At 44.0% G+C, this 21438-nt stretch overlaps 1 protein-coding gene across 1 annotated transcript in view; it reads left to right on the top strand.

The window, feature by feature from the left end:
• Positions 1–21438, top strand: part of LARS2 (leucyl-tRNA synthetase 2, mitochondrial) — a 272119-nt gene that overhangs the window by 9532 nt on the left and 241149 nt on the right. Inside the window, exon 2 of the mRNA XM_024765316.1 lies at positions 7602–7816. The gene's annotated coding sequence lies outside the window, so the exon portion shown is untranslated. The remainder of the gene's footprint in view (positions 1–7601; positions 7817–21438) is intronic.

Here is a 21438-nt window from a genome sequence, read left to right on the forward strand (position 1 = left end):
AGGCTAGAGTTGCGTGTCTGACACATGCAACCAAATACATGCAGCAGCTATCTGTCAGCCCTCTTGTTATCACTCAAAACACCCTCAGCTTTAGCACTGCTTTAATCTTACTGGGAAGCCCCTCTACTCCCTTTTCTCACAGCCCCCAGAATGCCAGCTCTACTCTTTGAACCCCTCTAATTCTCTCAAAGAAAGAACACACTTTTTTCTCTCCTTAATCATATTCATAAATGAGCACCACTCCCTCCCCTGCTCAATCTCAGGGGAAATTTCTGTTCTCTATATAATTAGCATTTGAACTGAATCGCTCAACATTTGTGAATCTGTGTTCCAAGGTCATAATCGTGAATAAAGAGAAAGTTTGTAGCTCCAAGACATTTATCATGTTGTTTACGATGGTGAAAAATTGGAAACCAACAAAATGCCCCCCAGTAAGGGGATGGCTAGGAAATAGAGAAATGTTCTCCTTATGAAAGAGTACGCAGCCGTGACAATTCTCTTTACAGAGAGTTTTCTGCTGAGTGTGGCATTGAGACCATCATGCAGACTTTAGCTCCTCTCATGGTGTCCAGAGTGTAGAACCCCCAGAACTTTGGTTATTTGCATAACCTTCACCAATGCTTTGTGCAGTTTAGGGAGAGAGCACATTGCATAAGGCTTGTGATACCACCGACAATGTCTTGAGATACTCCCTGTTATGGGGGTCTCACTCTCTCTTCCTTTTTCCCACATAGCACCCAGCCTCACTGTCTTCACTCTCCTCTCCCCTAGATTTCCTCAGGGGACCTCAGAAGTCCTTCCCTTCTACTGTAAAGAGCAATCCAGTTCTTCCCTGGATCCTACCTCCCAATCTATTCTGGGACTCCCCTGACCTGAGCCATGCAGGGAACCAGACCCTTCCTTCTTACAAGGCCATTGAGCCCTGGATTTTGCCACTGGAGCATGTTCTGGAGCTTCCCGATTTCCACCAAAATTGGCTTTCCAGACCGTAACTGCTCCTGAATCCCCTGGAGGGCCCACCCTAGTGGTTCTGATGCAGCAATGCAGGGTGGGGCCTGAGAATCTGCATCTCTAACAAGACCCCTGACGATTTCCAGGTGATGCTGAGGCTGCTGGTCTAGGGACACACTTTGAGAACCACTGACTTGGAGCATTTCTTTTGAACACATAGAATACTCTCCCTAAGAGGAATTTTGTGAACAGTGTTTGCTCCATCTTGTCACATATTATTAGAGTACTATTCCTGGAGATAGAAAATGTTACATAAAAATGTTTATGCCAGGGGCATCTGCTTCCCAGTTTTCTCCAGAGAAGCAGAGAAGGGGATCCCAGACTGCCCATCATCTGGATTTGCTTAACTAAAGAGATCCAGATCTTTCCATGGTTTGGAAAGATGATTTCCAGCAACTAACCAGGGCAACTTCCATGGTATCCAGGCCAGAGAAGGTGCCAGGATGGGGAGCAGTGTTGGGAGCAGGGCTGGGCCAGCAGAGGTTGGAGTCCGGCCCCAGAAGCCAGGTCAGGGACCAGTCAACTCACTGGCAGCTCTACTCAATCACCACTGTACCAAGCGCATGTCAGAGATGACCAGGGACACAGCTGTCTGCTGGTGGAGGAAGGGGAGCCAGGCCAAGTCAGCACGTGAAAATATGAAGTCACCCCAGACTCATGGTGGGCACTGACGGAAAAGCCACGGGAGGTGGGGAAGCCCCAGGGCACCTGGTTCTAGTCCTGCCCTGGTGTTGGCTGGTGAGCCTTCCATCTTGAGCACATCACGTCACCTTCTTCAGTTCCAGTGTCTCATTGGTAAAACGAGGGGCCTGCACCAGATGATGTCCTTGGCTCCTTAAGATTCCACAGTCAAATGTGTCCTCAGGGCTGGCACTTCTCCTCTTCATTGGGACTGTCTTCCTTTTGTGGGGTAAGGGGGATAAAGGGCCAGCTCGGATGTTGCGAGAACTTGGGCCAGTTAGGACGCCTTGATGCGTGCGGCAGCCTCTTTGGTTATGAGGGGTCGTCAGGCTGTGAGAGATCCAACACGCTGTCTCAGTCCCTGGGGTGCTCCTTTTACTCTGACAAGTGGAAGCGGGATGTTGGGGAGCACAGGTGTGGAGATGGGTTGCATACTGGGCTTCCAGATGTGGGGAGTGCCCAGCACAGCTGGACCACATTTGGTCCCCACTGGCTACTGGGATCTGAAGGACAGGAGGAAAAGCATCGATAGCTCTTGCAGGGCCTCTCTGGACAGCAGCCCTGATGGCTTAAAATGGATGTGGATTGTGAAGGGAAGGGAGGCACTCCACTGGGGCAGGGGCACCGAGGACAGTATTGTCGTCTGAGTGCAGGAGTGTGGCTCCTCCCTGCAACCAGCCGTGGGACGTGGCATTGCCCACTAGGGTACTGCTGGGGATTTGCGGGGCATTTATATAGTTTCCCCAGGTTCTATAGTCAGACTGTTCCCAGGACTCGGAGAGCTCTCATCTGCCAACAGGAGCTCCTGGTGGCCTTGCCAGCCTCAGGCAGGGCCCTTCTCTGGCCCGATGGGGCTGCCCCTGTAACTTTGGGACAGACCTAGGCTCAGGGTGTTTCCCCTGCTTTCTCCCTTCCCGTGTCCCTCTTTCCAGGTGCCTGGGGATTCTCTTAGCTGACAGCCAGCTGAGCACTTCACACTTCGTTGAAAAGTCACCACAATAATTACCAGATCATTAACAAGGGATTTTGAAAAGGCACTTCAAAGCGTCTCTCCCAGAATTGCAAAGACAGGTGTAACAGTCTATCTGGGCAGAGAAGAATGGTTTAAAGGGATGTTGGGGACTGAGGGTAAAAATAATTAAAGTGGGCTGAGCAGCGGCAGGAGTGGGTAACCTTCTTATCTGAGCATGGTAACAACCCAGGCAGCAGTGAGGAGGCCTCACAGTTTTAGACAAAACACAAAACGTACAGACTTTGTTTCTCTTACACTTTAATAAGGAATTTGACATAAATCCTAGGTCTTCCTTAGAACGCCTGGTACCTGTTTCGACAAGGTTCGTGTACAAGAAACATAAATTTTCCTGCACCATGGGCTTCATTATTAATTTTACTCATTACAGTTAATGAAAAATCAAATGTCCAAATGGCTGGGGACGAGGTGGGCAGATAAGCTCTCCTTATATCAAAAGTCCCACAGGAAGGAAGATAAATGGTTATGTCTCAAATAGGTGGACGATTAGGTATGCCTGCTTAAGCTACCCCCTTTACTGAAACTTTAGATCAAGTTGTTGCCTCCTGACAAATCTGCATACTGTTTGGATGGAGATACAACCCTTCCCTACCTGGGAACCTTGTTTCCAGAGATCCTTGCCCAATTGCAAGTGATACCCGGGTGGCAACAGACTCAAGTACAGATCATCACCTTTCTTTGATGGTCCAAGTCAATGGGTTTCAGCCCTGGCTGCATATCAAAATCCTGGTAACACAGGTGTTGGGACTCACACGAGACATGTGGAATCAAAATCCCTGGGGCTGAAAACCTGGCATCCATATTTTTAAACACCTCTCAAGGTGATTCGTGTGTAATTTTTAGAGTACTGGTATTTGGGAACTAACCACAGGAGCTGAAAATACTTTTTGTGAGGTTTTTTTTTCTCCTTTTCATATTCAAAGCTACTTTAGAGCACAACTGCTTTAAAATGTCACCTGAGGGTCTTCAGCCTCCTTGAGAGGGCTGATTTGCATGAAGTATTTTCTAGATGCCAGGCAGAAAATGTAAGCTAAGCATAGGAGTGTTTGGGCTCGTGGTGACCATCTTTAGCATCAGGGAAGCATCTGTCTGGCACCTTGCAGGCTGGCGAGGCAAAGTGTGAAGTTCATGGTATTTCTTATTCGGAGAATAGCAAACTCTACCTAGGACATCATGCTATCTGGGTATGACTTGCTAAAATGCAACTGTGTCCGTCTGTGCATGAGATCATGTGTGCTGTGTGGGCCTAAATGTGCAGGTCCAAACTCCATGCCCTGTCCCAGATTCTCTGCCTAACTCTTGGACAGTGATCATGAAGCCTGAGACAACCATGGTGGGAAAGGGAGGTCCTGGGTGGTCCCAGAGGGAATGAGGGTGATGGAAGATGCTGGGTAGACCTGGGGGGACAAGTAGATGGGAGGGGCTGGCTGTCTCCAGAGGGGATGGATGAGAGTGATGGGTGGGGTGCCATGCTTAGGAGGAAGGTGTCAGCAGCTAGATCGGAATCCACAGTTTGGGAGACCCGCTGTAACTAACAGATCAGTCTGCCCCTCCCCGAATCCTTAAATGTGCAGGCATCAACTTGTCATTTTGGATTTTATTAAGTTTTATTAAAATCACCTTGGAAATCTGCCCTATTTATCATAGACACCCTGATGTCTCTGAAACACCTCTGGGCATTGGGGCATTCACATTTCTCCTGCTCACCTCTGGCCCCGATTCCTGTTGGATTCCCAGTCTCTATTATGTGCTCTTGTTTTCCCCGTAGGATATCACCCCACCTCCCTCAGCCCTGATCTCTTCTTACCCTCAAAGTCCCATCAGCTCAAAGCTTTGGGAGGACCGACTTCCAGGCCCAGATCAGCAGAGTCCAGCCACATCACAAGGATACCCTTGCCCTTAGCCTGGTCGGGACCCTTTACACTCATGCTGCTCCTCGTGTTATAAAAGCAAAGCGTCCCATTCCTGGCCCATTGCCCCTCTCATCTAGCATCTCCTCACCCCTTAGAGACCTCTGACCCCCCACTTACCAGGGCAACGCTGCCAGCTGGGAAGGAAGAGTAGAAAGATAGATTGAGGGAGGCAGAGGGAATGACCCTCCTGTATATCTTAATTTCAGCATTAAAATCAAATAGCCAGAGATCAGATTCTGTAGACAGAAGCCAATTACACACAAATTTTGGCAAATCATATGCAAATAACACATGTGTCTGCCCTGGATTACATCTGCTTAGATGTGTTTTTCAGGAGCAGACAAGGAGAGATCACGGGGAAAGAGTGTTCGGGATGTGGGGGCAAAGAAGCAAGAGAGGGAATGATGGATTCTTAAACCCAACCACATGCCAGGAAATTTTACTTATGTCATTTACTCAGCTAGCCCTTCTTGAGTGGCTGTTGTGCGCTTTGTATATTGGCCACATTTCTCCCTATCATTTAAAAGTGGCTGCCATTGCCCCAAACACCATGTCATCACACAGTGAGGGCCAAAAACAGGAAAAGAAAGGGGAAAGATATCCTCACGCCTTTCTGTCTTTCATTTTTCAGAGAAGACAATTGCTTCTCAAAACTACCCAATAATCTTCCCAAGGCCACAGAGCTGGGAATGTAGTGGAGCAGCAATTTCAGTGTGGACAGTTTGACTCTAGATTGTCCAACAGAAACATAATGCAAGCCACATATGCAGTTTTACTCTTTTAGTAGCTACATTTAAAAAGTAGGTGAAATTAATATATTTTATTTAACCCAATGTATCCAGAAGATTATTTCAACATGTCAACAGAAAAATTACTAATGATATATTTTACATTTTTTATACTAAGTCTTTGAAATCTAATATATCTTTTATACTTAGAGTACATCTCAATTCAGTCACCATATTGGAAATACTTGATCTGTATTTTATATTTCATAAAATTTATATATAGATATACATACTCAAGTTGTTCCAAATAGACTTAAAGTTTCCCAGTTACTGAATCAAGTAGTGGTTTTTGCATTCACATTTAAATAAGTTAAAGTTAAATAAAATTTAAAATTTGGTTGCTCAGTGTTTCTAGCCACAGTTCAAGTGCTCAGAAGCCACATGTGCGGTGGCTACTGTATCGAATAGCATCGTCTAGAGTCTGCACACTTAAGCTCATTTTGATCAAATTCCCTGTTCCTAAGTACATAGTGATGTGTTAGTAAGTGTCCACCTATATTTAAGTGATGCACAAACTCTCCAGCTAGAAGACTGGAGACCTGCCTTGTGTTCTTGCCCTGGTTCCAATCAGCTGTGTGACCTCAGGCGAGTTACTCTATTTCTCTGGCCTTTGTTTACTCATTTGTTAATGAGGTGGTGTGTCTCAAATGTTTCTTCGAGCTCTCAAATTATGTATTTTTTCTCTTTTCTAAAAGAGAAAGGAATGAGGTCATTATTAAAGCCATGGGCACCAGGGTGCACACGTACACACACACACACACACACACACACACACACACACACATTCTCCTCAAAGTAATATATTACAATCTGTGTTGCCAGTCTCCAGTACCTGCTGAAATGCTGTGGGCAAGCATGGCTCCCAGGGTGTTCTCTTCCTCCCCTCCAGCACTGAGGGACTTTCTCCAGAATGCCCATGATAAAGAAACATTGAGGCATTGTCTGGCCTCCAAATTCCAGGAAATATTGCTAGTTTGTTCCCTTTTATACACTGCCTTTTAAGGAAGAAAAATCCTATACATGGAAGGAATTCTGCGTTGGTTTCTGCAATGATTTTGAGTCACTGGCTTCCTGGAACAGGCTGTGTTCTTTTTTTTTTTTTGCAGTACGCGGGCCTCTCACTGTTGTGGCCTCTCCCGTTGCGGAGCACAGGCTCCGGACACGCAGGCTCAGTGGCCATGGCTCACGGGCCTAGCCACTCCGTGGCATGTGGGATCTTCCTAGACTGGGGCACGAACCTGTGTCCCCTGCATCGGCAGGCGGACTCTCAGCCACTGCGCCACCAGGGAAGCCCGGCTGTGTTCTTTTAATATATATAAACGAAAGGGCCTTGGCTCTCCCATACTCCCCTGTGTTACAGTTTGTATTGTGTGCACCTGACTTGTTAGTCAGAATGGGCCTTTGGGTTTATTGGTTTTTATAAAAGCTTTTATAAAAGTTTTTTATAAAAGCTCGACTATATTTTAGGTACAGAGCCATGAAAGGATGGTCAGGGGATTCGAGTCAAACCAGAGAGTAACTACTGAGTCTGAAGGCCCAGAAATCCACATAATAATTGGATTTGACCAGAACTTACCTTCCAAATGGAGGACATGGATGTGCCAGGGGGATAAAAACTTAACGGCCATGTAGGAAGGTTGCAGTTCTGAAAAATAATTGCCCCAGACTGGTGACATTTTACTACTTAGAGTCTCATTTCCTTGGGTCTTGTAAGGTGGGCAAAGTGGAACTAGCCTCGTCACCCCAAAATGAGAGATTGTAGTCTGGGTTTGAATTTGGGAGAAGAGAATAATAAGAAACTGAATGAGAGAAGAGGGCAGGAGGGGGCAGGAGGAACTAAAATGACACTAAAGGAAGATGCTAAAAGTTGTCAGCCATTTTATGTGAAGCTAATGCCATACTGGAATTTATACAGACCAGCAAAGACATAAAAAAATCTGTCACCAGTTTATTCTCTGCTTAAAGAAAGACAGGCTAAAAAGAATCAGGAGTATGGGGTTTAGTTTCTTCATTTCTTTAACCAGCGTGAGAATCAGAAGGAAGGTTATAACTCACTTATTTGCTCATCTTTTCATCCATTCATTGTGGTAGGTAACTTTGAAAGATGGTCACCATCAATTCTTGCCACTCCATTCATCATGTCCTTCCATCAAGAGCTGAGTTTGTTTTCCCCTCCAGGTGATTCTGGGCTGGCCTGTGACTTGCTCTGACCAGTGGAATGTGCTGGAAGTGTTGCTATGCCCTTGGGAGGCTGCGCTGTGCCGTAAAGGAGCTCAGGCTAGATTACTGGCTGATGAGAGGCCACGCAGAGAGGGAGAGGCCAGGAGGAGGAACCTGAGGTGCCAGAGGTGAATGAAGCCTTCCCACCCAGCCCACCTACTGTTGGAATGCAGGTGAGTGACCTCAGTCAATGCCAGATGGACCGGAAAAACGGCCCAGCTTTGAACACTGCCCAAATTCAGCACCAACAGAGTCATGAAATTGTTGTGGTTTTAAGCCACTATGTTTTGGGATAGTTTGTCATCCAGCCATAGATAACTGAATATATATGTTTTTGGCAGCTGTATTTAAGGAGTTCCTTTTCTTAGTTTTCTAAAATAGATTTTTGATCATAAATATGAGTTGAAATTTGTTAAATGACTTTTTCTGCCTCTATTAAAATGGTCATGTGGTTACTTTTCTCCTTTAGTCCATTAATCTTTAATCTGCTCTGCATTTTTGGTAGTTTTTTTGCAGAGGTATTGCACATCACCTTTCATTAAATTTATCCTAAATATTGTATGTTTTTTGGTGCTATTATAAGTGGTACCTTAAAAATTTTTATATTCTAATTGTTTGTGACAGTATAAAAATAACACTGATTTTTCTATATATTAACATTGTATTCTGTGACTTTGCTAAACTCATCTATTAGTTTTAGTAATTTTTAAAAAGATTCCTTAGGATTTTCTATATACACAATCATATTGTCTACAAATAGAGATGGTTTCACTTCTTCCTGTCCCATATTTCTACTTTTTATTTATTTTTCTTGCTTTATTGAACTTGCTATGACCTCTAGGACTATGGTGAATAGAAATGTTAAGAGTGATCATCCTTGCCTTATTCCTATTCGTAGGGGGAAAGCGCTCACTCTTTCATATTTAAGTATGATGTTATCTTTAGGTTTTATATAGATATCTTTTATCAGGTTGAGAAAGTTGTCTTCTATTAATAATTTGCTGAAAATTTTTATTATGAATGGATGTTGAATTTTGTTAAACACTTTTCTTCGTAAATTAAATGATCACATTTACTGTCCTTTATTCTGATTTTTTAATGGGTTGAACTACAATGTGGTTTGCAGCCCCTAACATGGTCCCCAGTAATCCCCTTCTCCTGGTATTCATGCCTTTTTGTAATTTCCTCTACTTGAGAATGACCTGGACTTAGTGACTCACTTACAATGAATGTAATACAGCAGAAGTAGTGGCTTGTCACTTTTGAGATTAGGTTATAAAAAGACTGTGGCTTCCATCATGGGTGACTTCCCTCACTCACTTGCTCCAAGGAAAGCCAGCTGCCATGTTGTGAGCCACCCTCTGGAGAGAGAGGTCCGCATGGCATGGAACAGAGGGAAGCCTCTGGCCATTAGCCAGAGAAGAACTGAGGGCTTCAGTCCCAACAGCCCATAAGGAACTGAATCTTGCCAAGAACCACATGAGTCATCATGAAGCAGATCCTCCCTCAGTCAGGTCTTCAGATGAGATGACTATCCAGGCTGACCCCTTGACTACAGCCTCATGAGAGACCCTGTACCTGAAAACCCAGTTAAATAGCACCAGGATTCCTCACCCACAGAAACAGTGAGATAATAAATGTTCATTGCTTTAGTATGCTGCATTTTGGGAGTGATTTCTTTATGTAGCAATAGATAACTAATATATACATTGATTACTTTTTGAAGGTAAAATAAGTCTTGCATTCTTGGAATAAACCTCACTTCGTCATGAAACGTTATCCTCTTAAACATTGTTAAATTTGATTTACTAATTTTATTTTATTTATTTATTTTTTTGCTGTACATGGGCCTCTCACTGTTGTGGCCTCTCCCGTTGCGGAGCACAGGCTCCGGATGCGCAGGCTCAGCGGCCATGGCTCACGGGCCCAGCCGCTCCGCGGCATGTGGGATCCTCCCAGTCCAGGGCACAAACCCGTATCCCCTGCATTGGCAGGTGGACTCTCAACCACTGCGCCACTAGGGAAGCCCGATTTACTAATATTTTGTTAAGGATTTTTGTGTCTAGGTTCATAAGGGATATTGGTCTGTATTTCTTTTGTAATGTGTTTGTCAGGTTTTGATATTAGAGATAAGCTAGCCTCATAAAATGAAATCCCTCCTCCTCTATTTTTTGAAAGAGGTTATATGATGTTCATATTGTTTCTTCCTTAAATTTTTGATAGAATTCACCAGTGAGCCTGGAGTGTTCTTGTAATGAACTTTTTTTTTCTTAATTATAAATTCAGTTGTCTTACAGATAGGACTATTCAGATTTTGTTTCTTCTTAGGTCACATTTTCCCCTTCTCCAGCTTTAAATATTAAAAGAAAAAATATACGGGTTGATTATCAAAAGAAAGGCAATTATGTTGTAATAAGAACTCCTAAGGCTGCTTTGCGTAGCAGGATTGTACAACATAAAAGGAACACGTTGCCTGGAAATGTATTGATGATGGGAAAAGACAGCATGGATGAGAGTTATGTTGGAGCAGAAGAGTGAAAAAGTATTAGGAGTTTTAGGTGTTAGCGAGTAGAGAGCAGGAGACTTTAATGAGTTGCTATGGCCTAAATCAGATTCCCTGATATCTCTGAAAGAAACATGCCTTAAGATTAAAATTCTTGTCTGCACCAAGCTTAAGAGTAACACCCGTTTGGGACAACAATATGGATGCTTGGAACACACAAGAGGAGGGATATTCAAAGCTTTGTAAGCATTACTTTTCCATTGCTCTGATGTCACTGAACTTCATTAAAATAATGTGTACTTTGTTACCATTACTTCATAACAAATTACGCCAAAACTCCGTGGCATACAACAACCATTTATTATTATGCTCGTGGATTCTTTGGGTCAGGAATTTGAACAAGACATAGTAGGAACAGGAGTTGTCTCTGCTCCGTGCTGTCTTAAAGCCCCAGCTCTCTCCAGCTCTCTTTTTTTCTCTACCCACTATGCCTTCCAGGCCCAGTCATCTGAAAGTCTTTTACTTTCCTTAACACACTCTGCATTTTCTCTTACTGAGGTCCTTCCTCCATACATGCTCTTCCCAGTACAGAATGCTCTTCTCATATCTCCTTGTCCAATTAATTCCCAGTCTCCTTTGGGGACCATTTAGATGCTACCTCCTGTGACCCTCTGCACCTGCTTTAAGTGCCCTTCCTCCAGGCTTCCATAATCCTCAGTACTTCCGCATTGTAAAGCTCATCACACATTATTTATTTCCTGATTCTAATATCCAACTCCTCAACCAGGATGCTAGCTCCATGAAGCCAGAGACAGCCTCTATGCTGTTCAAGTGCTTTCCCTAGCATGCGGCACAAGGTTGGATATTTACTTGTTGACTGCATTAATGGGCAAGGCAGGCATTGTTGTTCCCATTCACAGAAGTGAAAACATGGTGGGGGAGAGTAAGAACCAGGCCCAGTCATGGTCAGTTCATGACATAGCTGAGTCTAAGTGCAGGTCACACCACCACCCAACACTCTCGTGCAGCCTGGAAACAGAAAATTTGCAACAAGCCCCCGCAGCGGTGGTCCTTGGTACTCTACCAGCTGTGTCCACTGTCTTTCCAGCCTGGACATGCCAGGCAGCTGGATCCACGGAGGGAAAAGTCCTGGTTATTAACTTATTTTTATTTATTTGCTTGTGAACCACCCAGTGAGAGATGGTGCTTTTGACTTGTCTTGGTAAGACACAGCCAGAGAGATGCAAGTTCTATTCCCATGATTAAGACTTCTCCACAACTAAAATATTGATCTTAATTAAGAAATAATGCAGGGCTTCCCTGGTGGCCCAGTGGTTAAGAATCCACCTGCTAGTGCAGGGGACACGGGTTCGAGCCCTGCCCGCGAAGATCCCACATGCCGTGGAGCAACTAAGCCCGTGTGCCACAACTACTGAGCCTGCGCTCTAGAGCCCGTGAGCCACAACTAGTGAAGCCCGCATGCCTAGAGCCTGTGCTCCGCAACAAGAGAAGCCACGACAATGAGAAGCCCATGCACCACAATGAAGAGTAGCCCCCACTCACCGCAACTAGAGAAAGCCCGCGTGCAGCAATGAAGACCCAACACAGCCGAAAAAAATAAAAACAAACAAATAAATTAATTTTTAAAAAAGAGAAATAATGCATAAGGAGGATGCTGGGAACAGTGGCCATAGGCTATGGAGACAAGAGGCTTTTGTGAGAAGAGGAGAAAATGGAAGTTCCATCTGTTCTCATTGCCAGCGTTTTTCTTTCCCACTTAGAATAGTGACAAATAGTTTTCTTTTTCTTTTTTCCATTTGGGAGAAAAGTACCCGGAAAGTACTTAACTCAAGGGAAAAACAAGCCCCAAAGCCAGACAACTAGATCACCCTGTCTCTTAACAACTGCTACTAATGGGTGTAGAATCAATACCATCGAACCCCCAGACTTCCCAGAGCAGACACTTCCAAATGCCCAGCTCGGAGGCAGGAGGAACTAAGAGGTGGGGCAGGGCTGGACCAGCCAGAGCTGGGCCCAAGAGATGGTAACCAAACAACAGGCCCACACTCTGAACCAGGGCAACCAAGGGCATGTGGCTGGATGGCAAGCAGAATTCAGGACTGCAGCATCTCAAGGCAGGGTAAGAGAGGTCCCAAGGCAGAGAGCTCAGAAGCTAGATAAACAGGAGGAAAGAGCACCTGGTTACCGGAGGTAAGAAAGCCAGACAGTCATGGGAATTTCTGCATTCTGTGGCAATGACAACAACGAAATAACCTTGATACAGAAGCCAGACCCCAGCCCACAGAGGAGCTTCCCATACACTTCCTTTTAAGGATGAAACCATTTTAATACTCAATAAATAACACACAGGAACACTTAACAAAAGAGCTATACAAGTGTCCGCTAAACATATGTAAAAGGTCTCCAATGTTTTAGTGATCAGGGAAATAACAACTGAAACCACGGTGAAAAACCATTTCACGCCACTAGGATGGCCAACCTCAGAATGACACCACCTCTTGGTGAGGATGTGGAACAACTGCCTGTAGGAATGCAAAATAGTATAACCACTTCGGAAACTTGACAAGTTCTTGTAAAGTTAAACAAATATACATCTACGCTTTGACTCCGTAGTTTCATTCTTACTCTTCTTACCCAAGAAAATGAAAACACATGTCCTCAAAACGATTTGTATATGAACGTTCGTAAGCAACTTTATTTATAAATAGCCTCAAACTGAAAACAACCCAAATGCCCATCAGATTGAGAATGATGAAAATGATCATTCCAGGATGATGAAAATGTTCCATATCTTGCTTGTGGTGGTGGTTCCAAGGATGTAGGGAGTTGTCAAAACCTATCAAGCTGAACACCTAAGATCATTGCACCTTGCTGTGTGCTAATTATAGCTCAGTTTTTAAAAGAAAAGCCATAGGCAAATTGGAATCTTTAGGTCTAGAATGACAAACACAAAGGTCATATGCTATTGCTTCTGATTCTGCTCCCATGGCAGACATGATTAATTGATTTCAGCATTCTGTGCCCTTGAACTTCAGTGGGGCTTCAGAATACATCACAGTGTAGCTCTTCAAGCAGCCAGTATTAGTCCACCAGTCTGTTAGAGGTCAAAGCCAGTGCAACTTATTCTTGCTACTGTGATCTCAACTTGTTTCTCTAGTTTGGTGAGGCCTGGGGAAATTCAAGTTTTCTATGAAAATAATCCATTTCAGAAAAGTTTTAAAGTGACTCAAAATCCCACTCTCCTATTACCATCACTAATACCATTGAAGTTATTTCCTTGTATTATGTTGTCCTAGGTAGGCTTATTTAACATACAAGTGCAGGTCCTGTTTCTCACTATTCTAAGAATTTTTCTAGGATACTAATAGTTGTCATAACTTCTTTTTATTTTTTAAATGGTGGCATAATTCTCTGAGCAGCTGCACTATCATTTACTGACCCTGCCCCTATGGTGCTCTGTTTTCACTCATTCCAGAAATATAGTTTTGTTGGGTTTACAAATCTAGTTGACAGTTATTTCTGTCAGCACTTTGAAGACTTGATTCCACTATCTTCTGGCTTCTGTATTTGAGAAGTCAGATATTGGTTTTTATATTTTTGTAGATAATCTGTCTTTTCTTTCAGGCTTCTTTTAAGATCTTGTCTTTGTCTTTGGCATTCTGTCTTTTCACTACGATGTCTGGATGTGGCCTCTTTTATTGTTTATCCCATTTAGGATTTTTTGGGAACTTTCTAAATATAAGGATTCACATCTTCACCAAATTCTGCAAAAATTCTCAGCTACTATTTCTTTGACTATTGCCTCTTCCCCCATTCTCTCCGTTATCTGCTTTTCTAACCCTGATTGAATGTATGTTGAAATTTCTCACTCCATCTTGTCATTTTCTTAACCAAAGTTTTCCATATTTCTGCCTCTCTGAGCTGCGTTCTGTGTAATTTCTTCAGATTTATATTTGAGTTCACTGTTTCTTTTTGCAGCTCTTTTTTGCTTTTCAACTCATAGATATTTTAATTCTTATTATAGCCTTCATTTCTAGAAGAAGTCTTTTTGGTTCTTTTGTAGTACATTTGCTGCTCACTTGTATAGTTTTTTCTTTTAAATTCTCTGTTATTTACATAATCATATTAAAATAATATTTTCAATTTGATAATTCTCATATCTAATCTTTGTGAGTAACATTTTTTCCTTGCTGTCTCTTACTCATCACAGTGGCTTGTTTATTGCGGCATTTTCTGGTTTTATATTGTGAGCTCATATATGATGGAACTTTGCCTGCAGGAGTTTTATGAGGCCTGGGTTGAAGGTACATGCTTGCCTCTGTCAGGAGTTTTAGGCACTAAAGACCTGGGTCCCTCTAAATTAAATTCTTACCTTGGGATTTTTTTGGTATATTTCAGTGTATGAATCTATATGAGTGTTGGCCAGTGACCTTGAAATCTCAGGGGAAGCTTTTTTTTCTCCTCCAACAGAATTGGTCCTAAGTCACTGTTTCTTGTAATCAGCCTCTGATAGGCAGTATTTCTTCTACTTCACCCCTTTTCTCAGGGTGTAACCCCCTCTGAGTCCCGGATTGATGCCAGGTTTTGCTGCTCTGTGTCTGTATCACTACTCACATCTAAGGCTTGTTCTCTTTTCCCATCCACCCCTCACCCCAGTTAGCTTCTATGTGAGGAAATTCTAGGTCTCTTTTCTCTAAAGATGACCTCAGGCTGGGAAGTGCTTTTTGATTTTTATTTACCTTCAAAGGCTGGTATTCCTGCTGATTTTCTAAATCACAGATGATTCCCTTACTTTACTTTCTTGCAGACTATTTCATTGCTATAAAGGAGATTGTGTGTGTGTGTATCGTGTTAAGATATTTTGTTGCTAGAAGATCTCAGGATGCTCAAATTATTTGCTACTCTTCTTCAGTCATTCTGTTCTCTTTACATTGACTTATCTTTGTTCATAATACCTATTCTCTTCTTTCTAATTGCATTAATATCTTTGTATTTTTCCTTTGCATTGTCATGATTATAAGTTCTTTTATGATAGCAATTTGATTTTGAGCCTTTTATTTCTTACTGTTTGTAAATTTAAAAAAAAATTATTATTTTATTTTTGGCTGCTTTGGGTCTTCATTGCTATGCACAGGCTTTCTCTAGTTGCGGTGTGCGGGCTTCTCATTGCAGTGGCCTCTCTTGTTGCGGAGCACGGGCTCTAGGTGAGCAGGAGTCAGTAGTTGTGGCACGTGGGCTCAGTAGTTGTTGCTCATGAACTCTAGAGCACAGCCTCAGTAGTTGTGGCGCACGGGCTTAGTTGCTCCGCAGCATGTGGTATCTTCCCGGACCAGGGCTTAAACCCGTGTTCCCTGCATTGGCAGGCGGATTCTTAACCACTGCGCCACCAGGGAAGTCCCTGTAATATTTTTATTAATTCTTTTATGATATTGTATTTGTCCTCGATTTGTTTTCTTAATTCTGAAAAATCTGGTTTAACTGTGGTCTATTGATTTTATGAACTCACCTTTCAGTTCTTGTTCTGTTGAATTTGTGAGAAGAAGCACTCATGTTCTGTTTTTTGAGTTGTTTTCTTTTAGAATATGTTCTTCACTTATCTTTGGCAGGCTTTGTCCTTTTCTTTCCTTTTGTTTATTGGGGTATTTTTTCCTAGTTTGAATGTGGACTGCTATATCCACACAGAGTATATTCTGTGAGAAACTTCGCTACAAGTATTTCTTGTTCTGTCTACTTTTCTGTAACATGAGAGCGTGGGGTAGGGGTGAATATTCTCCTAATTCACTGCGGAGTCCTAAAGCCCTTGCTTTCATCTGAGAAAGTACCACCCTTCTCCCCTCAGTGGCTGTTTCCACTACTCTTACTCTCCCACCCAGCCCCCCACCCAAATAGAAGAGGAAAAGAAAATGTCACATTCTCTCCAGAATAGGTCTATAAGTAGAATTCTCAGGATCCTATTGACTCACCAGAGTTACATGTAGGAGGTAGGCTGCACTCCACCGTATTCTGAGTTATTTTTCTCCCCTTTGTCACCGCTTCTTGAATTCTTATGTCATTAGGTTATGCCTTTGTCTGGCTCCTACTAGTAAAATTTTCTGGTTTGTTTATTTTTGCTTAGTGTTTTTGTCATTTCCTTAGGAGTTAGAGAAGAAAGCCTCTCTGATCCTATTTCACTTTGCCAAATCAGCTCAGGCTCATCTGTTTTCTATCTTCCATAATTCTCTCAAACTTCCTGTTAGCTGTAACAGACATTATTGTCTTCCAGCATTTTTATAGTTTCATTCCTTAAACACACACACAGCCACACATACTCTGCTTGGGGAGCAGCCATGTATAAAGGACGTGTTTTGACTGAGGTGCCTGTTTACTTAGGGCAGCTCACCAGCTTTTGGCTCATGTGGACTTTTCTGTGCCAACTTGAGAAAGGCTTCCTGTGAACTAAGGCAGTACTCTTAAGCAATTACTGCACTTCTGTACCCCACAATTGGCTAATGTCAAGTACACGAGTTAGATTCATCAGGGCTTCTCAGAGAAATGTCAGTTATCGGTGTTGGTGCATGAGGACATTTTTCTGGGGAAAGAGGCCTCAGCTTTCATCAGACAACCTCTCTAAGCCTCTGATTCCTCATCTGTAAAATGGGGATTATAATAAAGGTACCCACTGCAGAGGTTCATTATGAGGATTCCTCGTTATGAGGAATTCTTATTTAATCTTATTTATTTAAGTAAAGCATTCAGCATAAGGCCTAGAATGTAGTGAATACTATTATTATTCTCAAAGGAGCCCATGTCCCCCAGATTTTAACAACCACTGAAATAGAAGATTTTCCTTCAGTTTTCCACTGCTATATAACAAAATGCTCTAACATCTGGTGGATTAAACAACAATTTCTTATCACTTGCTATTTTGTGGGTTGACTTGGACTCAGCTGAGCAGTTCCCACTTGGGGTCTCTCAGACAGTTGCCATCAGACGTTGGCTAGAGTCATCAACAGGCTCGACTGGGTTGGCCATCAAGATGGCTCGCCCTCATGGCTGGTAGTTGATTCTGGAGGCTGGCTGAGAGCTCAGCTGTGGCATGCAGAGCGCCTACACATGGCTTCTCCTTGTGACTTGGGGGCTTCACACAGCATGGGAGCTGGGTCCTAAGGGCAAGAATCCCAAAAGTAGACTACCCAAGAGACCCAGTCATGGAAACCTCAAGGCTCCTTATGACCTAAGGGAGTGAATACTGGGAGATGTGAGTCCTGAGAGGCTTGGTTCACTGGTGGAGGGGGAGGGACATTTTGGGGAAACGAGCTACCGCAGTTAAAGGTCTCTTCTAGCTCTAATATTCCACAGTTACATTGTCATAAACTGTTCTCTTTTCTCATTTCATGCTTATAAGCAACCTTTTGAACTCCCATTTTAAAGATGAGGAGACACAGACAGGGTAAGTAACTTGGCCAGGGTCCCTTAACTCCAAGTCCAGTACTGTTTGCCCTAGTGGCTGGTAAACACGAACTGGAGTGCTGCCATCTATTGAAACCCTGCCCACATTCCTAGCATGAGGCTGGGTGAGGCTGGGTACCCAGAAGAGGCTGAACTTGTGCTTACTAATGAAGCAAAGGTCTTTTCTTTGAGAACTCACCGAAAGAAGGGGTTGCTCAAGTCTGTTTCCCTGGGGTGGTTCACAGGACTTGAGAAGTGCAAACACATTTTCCTTTACTGACTATATGTAAGACAGGCAAAAATCTCTCCTTGAACAGCCGTCTTCGGGAAGAGAAATGTAAACCAAAGCACGCTGCAGCCACTGCCCAGCCTCTGTCCTTTGCCGCAGACCTGGATGGGCATCCATGCTGTGCTGGGATGTTGTGTATCTGTGACTGTGTGGTCACAGAAGAGGATCTTGACAGCTGAGCAGGCCCAGAATTAATCTTTTCCACCATCAAACTATAGATCAGCTCCAACCCATCCTGTCTGGGCATGTAGCTGCCCACACCAAAACAGGCAGCGTCAATTAAACACCCTTAAAATACCCTTCCCCAGAGGAACTAGTGAGAACAAAGTGACATGGTGGTTGAAGTTATGGCTGAAAAGTGTTTTCCTCTGACATACTTCCTCCCCCAGGGCATCGCGGGAGTTTGCCCAGCCTACCTGCCCAGGAGGGAGAGGAAATACCAGAGGCTCTGAGGGTCCCCTCTTAGTCTCTCCCTAACAACTGCTGTTCTGCCCAGCACTTCACAGTTTATAAATTCTCTCACATGCCTCTTTGCAGAGATCTTGTGAGCTGGGTTTTACAGGAAAGGAAAAGCAGGTGGAAAGAAGGAAGGGAACTGGCTCAAGGAAATGTACAGGCAGACCTCCTTTTATTGTAATTTGCTTTATTGCGTTTCGCAGATATTGTGTTTTTTCACAAATTGAAGATTCGTGGCAACTGTGCATCAAGCAAGCCTGTCGGCGTCATTTTCCCAAGGCATTTGCTAACTTCATGTTTCTTTGTCTCATTTTGGTAATTGTCACAACATTTCAAACTTTTTCACTGTTATTATATTTGTCATAGTGATCTGTGATCAGTAGTCTTTATGTTACTACTATGGCTTGCTGAAGGCTCAGATGATGGTTAAGGATTTTTAGCAATAAAGTATTCTTTAATTAAGGTATGTACATTGTTCTTTTAGACAGTGCTATTGGACACTTAATAGACTACAGTATAGTGTAAGCATAACTTTCCTGTGCACTGGGAAACCAAACAATTCTTGTGACTGCCTTATTGTGATATTCGTTTTATTGCTGTGGTCTAGAATCCAACCCACAGTATCTCCAGGGTCTGCCTGTAGTCAGTGAAGATCATAGTCAGAACCTGAATGATTGTCTTTGGACACCAAATGCCAGCCCCTTCTGCTCCCCTGCGGCCCCCCCTGTCCCACAATTACAGTGGGAGCGTTACCTGCCCCCCACGCCTCTTGGGGACCACAGTGAGCTACTCAGCCTTCCCACCGTGGAGCCACTTTGAGAACAGGACTACCCCAGCCAGGTCACTGCAGCTCCTGGTTTTCAGTTCAGTATGTAACACAGCACAAGTTGCAGCCATGAAACTTAATTTTTTTTCTTCCCAACCTTGAGTCTTTCAAAAACAGTCCCAGCTAAATATAATAAGGATGCCCTTTGGCACATCTTGCCAATCTTATGAATGAATCATAGAGCTCACTGAAGATGCCCAGGGACACAGTACCTGCCATATAGTAAAAATACCTGCTGTGCTGGAAGGTGGCACAGATGGTTCTTAATGAGCTCATCCTGCTCCTCCAGAGCCATGCAGTGGTGTGCACAAGTGAGCCTGGCAGGGGACAGGGTTACGCTGGGCTTCCTCTGGGCCCCCAGTTGGCTTATCAGCCCAGTGGAGTTCTCAGAGTCTTCCCACAAGCCCACAGTGCTGGCCAGGCAGAGCTGGCCCCATTCCACGCAGAGTCTGCCTCCTTTGACCACCCCTGAGGCACTGTCTTTGGTTGGGTTCCCCAGAAACAGAGCCTGAGGCAGGGGTTTACTGGGGGACTACTCCCAGGTAAAACCTGTCAGGGAGTGAGGGAATCAGGATAGGGCAAAGAGGAGGCTAGGCAAACGTGTAGGTCAAGCTGAAGTCTAGTCTCAGCCTAATCCCACGGGGAGCTCGGAGGCATGAGTTTTTCCACCTGGAGGTAAGGCCTTTGGCCCTTGGACACGCAGACCATTCACCGCTGTCTGGCAGCTGCTTCTGCGGGAGGGCAGAACCTCCTAGGCTTTTTCGGGTGAGGATGATTCCCTGGAGAAGGGAATCCATTAGTCACTGACACCCGCAGCAGCTGGGGGCTGGGTGTGCTGGCCAGGAAAAGAGGAGCTCAGTGGGACGCCAACTGTACCTACTCCAGGCACCATTTCTCACCTGTTGGGAAAATCAAAATGATCAAGCATCGGAAGGTAAGTCACTTGCTCATAGCAAAACATTATTTTCTATTTGTCCCAAGGGTGGGAGGAAGCCAAATACAGCATCAATTCATTTATCTTTCATCTTGCATTACATCTGATTTTCCACATGCAGGGCAATCCCTGTGGCTGAGGAAGAAGTAAAAGTATAAACACTACTGAGTCTTTCTTAAACATTCTAACCTCCTATACGACCAGGGAATGCCATAGTTTTCATCTCACTTCCTCAGTTCTTTCACTCTGAAATAAATTCCCTGCTGAGATGCACGTGGTGTGGGATACAGCAATGATGGAGTAAAGCATTCAGTAAGTCTACTGATGATGTTGCTGGAAGAAACATGGTGACCATGGAGGGCAAATTCAAATCCAGAGTGGGCCCTTACTACCTGAGGACAGCCCATTGCCCGGTTCAAGATGGAAGGGATTATAAACAACCTGCCACTGGGTACCTGAGGTAGGTACCATATCAGATGCCCAGCAATGGTCTTTGCTGCTGGCAAACTGGGGAAACAGGAGTGGCAGTACCAGATCATCTTGGTGAGGGGGAGTCCCTATTGTTTTTAATTTTGGAATGCAAGAGAAGCTCTAGGGACTCCCTCCTTCTTACTATAATTGTCTTTAGTCCAAGGTCAAAGAGTCAGTGTGGGGATTCTTCCTCTTGCTGAACTGGGAAATGAGTCATTATGTGCTAGGATATAAGTGTGTAAGATATCAGGAGGCTGACTGAAGTGGACTAGTACCAGAGTGTAGTCCTGGGTCCCTCAGAGCAGATGTCCAATGCTCCTCAAATGGTCTGATGATTTCCCTGTCCCCAGAACGTAGTTACCCTGGGAAATGGCCACTGGTCCGTTTGGGAGAGTGGTGATGTCATGGAGTAAGGGCAGCCTGGAGAAACTTTGATTTCCCCATGAAAGTAACTTCTTTAGGTGATACCATTACAGGGCTCAAGTAAGGTGGGGAGAGCCTTTTCAAACTGGGGAGGAAGGGACATTTTCTGGCAAGTGGATTAGTGGGACTTCGTACCTCTCTTACTAAGCCATTCAGTGCCACTGGAAGAAGCCAGTTTATCCCAGGTTAGGAATAAGAAGTTATGTACATACTTGTGACATCATCACATTATCCAGAAATTCTGGGTCTTCTAAATAACTCAGATCTGGGAACTGCTCTGGTGGCTCGAGTTAAGCTCCAGTTGGCCAAACTAGAGGTTTGGGGTTATAAGGTCAAGTGGCACCACAGTTAGCTGCCATCCTATTTTAGTCCTAAGGACCCCATGATCACTTGGCTACTCCAAAAAGCTCTGTGGTCAGACTATGCGAGTGCTGATTGCAATCT

Source organism: Neophocaena asiaeorientalis, unplaced genomic scaffold, assembly GCF_003031525.2.
Source record: "Neophocaena asiaeorientalis asiaeorientalis breed wild unplaced genomic scaffold, Neophocaena_asiaeorientalis_V1.1 scaffold409, whole genome shotgun sequence".
In the NCBI taxonomy this organism is placed as follows: Eukaryota; Metazoa; Chordata; class Mammalia; order Artiodactyla; family Phocoenidae; genus Neophocaena; species Neophocaena asiaeorientalis.